The sequence below is a fragment of the Phaethon lepturus genome, unplaced genomic scaffold (genome assembly GCF_000687285.1).
Source record: "Phaethon lepturus isolate BGI_N335 unplaced genomic scaffold, ASM68728v1 scaffold9722, whole genome shotgun sequence".
NCBI lineage: Eukaryota > Metazoa > Chordata > Aves > Phaethontiformes > Phaethontidae > Phaethon > Phaethon lepturus.
The window spans coordinates 44,232-50,231 of NW_010525539.1; positions in this window are offsets into that span (position 1 = coordinate 44,232).

Here is a 6,000-nt window from a genome sequence, read left to right on the forward strand (position 1 = left end):
ATCCCAGTGAAACACTCCTCTAACACCTTACTCAGTAAGAGGAGTCAACCGTGTGTCAGACACAAGCAATGCAGCCTCCTGCCATATGATTAGCATTATTTTTCTTTTGTAACTCAGGTCATTTCCCTTGCTCTCTCTCTCCCAAAAGAGAAAAACAACTACTGTACCTGCTCCATGTATGACGAGACTAATCAACCCAACAAATTAAAATGCACTTTTCACTAAAGCAAGCCTTGATGCCTGTCATTCATCATGACTATTTCCACATTAAATCTCAACTTCCATTTCTAATCCTTCTGCATTAATGCTGTAGGGTCATTTGAAATATATTGCTGTGTGGTTTTAAATTTTTAGTGTCATACGTCTTCTGATAGACATTTCTAGAAAAAGATCACTGAAACATAGAAAATCCTATGCAACACCATTAGTGCAAAGAACCAAAATACAACATAAAAAAAAAACCAAAAAGCACCCCAAACTTTGCTTTTCTAAGCAAATAGTTGATGTACTTTATGTCTGGGAGGAAGAGTCGTGATAAACCTCTTCTTTCATAATACAAGCCATAATGCTTTCATTCTCTATTTTTACATCCCATAAAAATCAGATTACACTACATCCTACTGGTCCTCTGCTCAAGAAATCAAAGCTACTCTGAGAACAATCTACTGCTTTAACATTCTGTAACCTGTATTTTTTAAACACCATCAGACAACTATCACTTGATTATATGGTGCTCTTGAGAATCAAGAGATCTCGGCCTCAGAGTCAATTCCTATCTAATCCTGAGAAAGCAGTCAATGAGGGCACGCTGTTGAATCACCCCCAGTTTTGAAACAGTCCTTAAAATGCTTGAGTGGGTCAACAGATGGAAAGTTATCAGTTGCAAAATACCTAAAAGCCTGATCACTGGGGTACTCCGATGGCAGAGTCCCTGTTGCAATTAATTTGATCTAACACACACATCTCTCCCCACTTCCTAAATGCACAGCGTTCCCTTTGATCCAGACACTGGCTCTCACCTTGGCCTTGGGACCTGGCTCACAGAAAAGCTGCATTGCCCTTATGAGGTTAGTTTTAGGCCAGTCTAGCTCTTAATTTAATAGCAAGGTGTCATGGCATTCAGACTTAACACAAGTGAAAGGTTAGCTTTTGGCATGGACTTGGAACACCTACTGCCACTAAAAGGCAGGTTAATATTCTGCATTCACACAGAACCTCACCTCCCACCCTAAGATAGGTTAATTAGGGAAGTAAGGACCTGCTGATCCCTCCTTCCCAATATGCACATATTGCCAAAAACTCAATTAGTTTAAATTAGCAGAAGACATTATTTATTATTAAGCAAATGGACGACTAGGAAAAGGCAATCAATCAAGTCCTGTGCAAGACTGGAGCAAAGATTTAATTCAGACATTAGTCAGCTCCCTTGAGCAGAGGCTGCACCCAAGCAGAAAACTATCTGTTAGATAAACACACGATGCTTTACAAAGCCCCGTCATAAAACGGCAGCCATTAGCCTTCATTTCTCAGATCAGCTCTTGCAGGCTGGTATCTCGCACAATTTACTTAATTCATTCTGAAAAGCAGCATGTAATAAGCCGTCCTGACATATATTTATTGGGTGCTCTTCACAGCACAAGTGCTGTTAAATTGCTTCCTCTGCACCAAACTTTCCACCATCAATATTTTCAAACTGCAAACTTGAAGGTCCTTCAGCTCTAAAAACTCCAAGTCTGTACGACATATATTAAGTGTACATTGCAATATAGTCTTATTGTGATATAAGACAAACTTTGGTAGAAAGATAATTGCTGCAAACTAGAGCATAGGACATGTATTCTCAGAATATTTTAAGCTTTTTTTAAAAAACAGAACCATTTGGCAAGAACACTTTTTAAAGATTATTATCAATATAAATAATTGCATATAGCACCAAATAAAGAACAAAGTGCATTTAGAGGTGGATTGGAATAATTTCTTTGGCCTATATAACTTGCAGTGTTTGCTATTTGCATAATAGGAAAACAACAGCATTTTTATGTAGAATGCCACATCCTCCTTTTGGCGCTTGCTGGACAGTGCAGGAATAGCAATGAACATCCATCAACAAGCACTGCTCCATCCTGCCCAAAAGTGAGGTCTGGAATAAGAGTTCTTTCACCTTCAGCATTCAGGGATTCAGTCAGAGTATTAAAGTATAAAGTATTAGCTACTGGTTTAAAAAAAAAAAAAAATGGTTTCCTGTGAAAAGGCAGATCCTCAATACCTTAAGCTGCAGCCAAAAGCCCTGATCAGCAGTTGAGATGTTGCGGAAGAAGTCTACTTCCCCTCTCTTCCATCTCCTGTTATCATGCTACAGGAAAGCCAGACAACAGGCACACTAATACATCTCCCAGGCACTGCAGCTGCCACGCCATGAGAAAAGCAGGGCTTTTTAACAACAGGCAGTGCCGAGAGTAACTTAGCCAGTAACGCTGCCTTCCCAATATCTCCCAGAAAGCATGACTACATAAGCAGCAGATCGGTTTTCAATAAAATCACTGATACTAGGGTGTTTACAAGAGACTTGCATTTATGACATTTCATTTTGGATGAGTGAGGACGGTACACTCTGAAAGTTTATTTCCAAGTTTAATGAATTCAATAAAATATCATTAGCTTTCTGTTCCTTGATTTTGTTAGTTGTTCAAATCTTCCTGTCACAACAGAGCCCGGGAACCCCATGCAGAGACCAGGAGGTCCCCCACTGGAAAGATTAGCATCACAAGCTTCAAGTTCTGCCCCGTCCACCCCCCGTCGCTTATTACTGCACTGAACAAGTGACTTTTCATACATACCTTGAATATTGAATGTTCTTTTATTGCTTGAACCCTCAATCTGCTCCGAATTACGCCTCTATTCAAGGATGTGACTAACGGGATGCCAGGTGTCTCAAAGACCAGCACACTACTCTTCCACAGTCTTTGGGGACCTGGACAGTGCTGCAGGCATGAACCTCCAGTGCAGCAGTTTGAAATGGCATTATCACCTGGTCAAACCAACCTAAAAGTTACTTTGACCTCAAAATGGAATACTGCTGCAGCCAATACCTATGTACACGCAATGACAGATCTCTCGGGAGGATCACAGCCACACCACAGTCAGCAAGTTTTAGCCCAACATACCTATATACCACTACGTGAATCAACTAAGAGTGCTACAAATTTCATCATATATAATTCATTCTGCACTTGTAATGGAATTACTTCAACAGTTAGCTGCTTCAGGTGTACAGCCAATACTAAATAGCCTGGCAGTTTGCAGACTTTGTCTTATTTTTTTAAATACACTTTTGAGCTGGCTAAACCATGACAAATCTAAATATGAGGTCTTGCAGGAAGGCTTATCAGCAGTATTTGTGACGTTCTCTTAAAAAAACTTTCAATCCATAAACAAATTTCTGAATTACAGCGGAAACAAACATAGCATCATCATCTGGTGGATGGATAAAGTCATTACAATATTTCACACATTTAAGGGGAGGGGGGGGAAGAGAGCCTTCTTTCTTTCCCTTCTCAAGTACGTTATAACAGATACTAAAAAGAAATGTCACCCTTATTTCTGTTGCTGTCATTATGAAATTTTGTCTTCAAACATAGGTTATGCTCAACTCAGACAAGAAGAAACACTTCCTGGGAAGAAACCATCAGGGAAATTGGCTGAAGTTTTAACTCATTCAAAATCCGGTAGGTGAGAACAGCACTTGAAGCAGGAATTTCCATGCAAATCACTTGTAGTCATAACTAAAAGCTTTTTTTTTTAAAAAAGGAGTTGGCAATATGTAAACATAGTGCTTATTCATGGATAATGGGAAACACATGAAAAGATAAAACAAAACTGTGAAGTAGTTAACTATGAAAGCAGAGCTGTAAGAGGACTGTGACTCTAGAATCAGGTGACAGACAGCACCAAGTTCTCCTTCAACTCCAAATCAAACTCTCAGACTACAGCTTGTGGGGAGAGAGTCCCATGAAATGAACTGAGTAAGTTGCTGCAATTCGCTGTCCTGGGCAAATAGAGCTCTTGGCTGCCTAACCACTCACCCAAGAGCCATGCTGTACTCTTGTACCCTGCCTGGCTCCAGTGAGAGCAGTCTAGGGTAGGTGGGAAATGGGGGTCACTCAACTTGCACTTCTCTTACATCAGTTAAAGTTGGTTCTTAATGTACAGCAAACAAATTAAAAACATCAATACTCATTACAATTAAATGTTTTATCTTTCCTGCCAAGAGGCATGAAAGAAGTTTTCCTATAAAGCCTTCTTACCAAATGAATTCTGTGCAGGGGCACAGTAGTACCAATACAAAATCATTAAAAGAAATGTCTCCAGCAGACAGTTTTCTTGGCTTTCTCACATTATATTACTGGAAATCCAACAAGAATTAAAGGCAAAAATTAATGAACTAATTAAATTATACAGGAAACACACACACATAGGTTGATACGAAGTTTACATTACAGGTAAGAGATGAGGCTTTACCATTTCAAACTCAAGGATGGAGACTAAGGAGCATGTTAACTTCTTCATGCTTTACCTGGAATATAGCAACCAAGACAATTTTGTACATAGAGAACTTGAAACTGCATAAATGTAAGCCATTCTTTAGCTACGACAGGGTCTTCTCCATTAAAATGCAGACACTAGCACCTAAATTTTTCATTTCCCTAGCCTCCCCCTTCAACATCTAGGAAACTAAAATATCCATTTTAATATTCTAACAGCATGAACATCTCAGGTAATTGTAACATTGATATTGAAAATTAAAAACTTCAATATTATGCAAGCTGAAGAGCTCTGAGGATGAGACACAGTATTTTCAGTGTGATATAACACTGCAGTACACAAGGTAGAAAAAGCATAACCATTTGTAATGGTTCTCCTGAAACAAAGACCAAAAAAAAGCAGCTCCTTTTGAGATTCTATCCCATCCTGTTGCTGCTCTCATCAGAAAAATACACCAACTTTAATTCCTACATAGAAAACAGAACATAGAAGTCTGCATTACTGTGCTTCCATGCACAAACACCAGTTGATTTGACCTGAAAAAACGTTTTTACACAAAGGACTTCAGAAGCAGGGGGGTAAAGGTAGATTGCCTTAATTGTTTTATTGTTCACTAGAGCTCCTAAATCATCTGGAAACAACTCTGTTGGCCTACAGAAACTGCATTTCCTCTCTTGACAAACAAGAAGCTTGCTTCCAGAGGATAACACTCCTACCTAAAAGCTACTTCACAGGATTTTATTTGGCATGGGCAGGTTGCAGTGGGTTTTTCTTGTGTTGATTCTGTTGTTGTTGTTGTTTAACACATAGGGGAGCCCTTTGATCTCTGTAATGCATTGTTTAATCTTAGTGTAATGGTGGAGCAGGGAGGAGATTCATGTTAGTAAAGCTGCACCATGACAACTGCTTGCATAGACTATTTCTTTGCCTGGCTTCTCTGTGCCTTCTTAAGCTTACCAGTCCTTTCTCCTCCTTGATCCCTTACGCAACTTCACTCTTTACTTTCTAACACTGCAATGTCATTACAGCACACATCATGTAGAGCCCATGCGACTTCCACTTTGGCTGGCAGTTATACCAGTTTACATACAGTTCCACTGGAAAGAAGGGTGAAAACCAGAAAGATTGCCAGCAAGCGCGTTTCTAGCCTTGGGTAATCTGCATGCTAGTAAGTATTATAATTGTGCTACGCTACAAAAATAGATGTTTGTGATACAAGATGGTCAAATCAAGAAGTATCTCAGTAGCCTGTTGATGGCATTCTAATGGCTTTTTGCTTCTAATACTGATAAATAAAGCTAAGAAACATTGCTGTGGATAAGTGGAAGAGTCCCTTGCAATGCAGGGCCTGACGACAGAAAGGGTTAGCAAATGCCAACCACAAGATTTCCAGTTATTGTTTTGCTGATAAATTAAAAAAAAGAAGGGGGAGGGAATACAACCTGTGCATAATCTTGT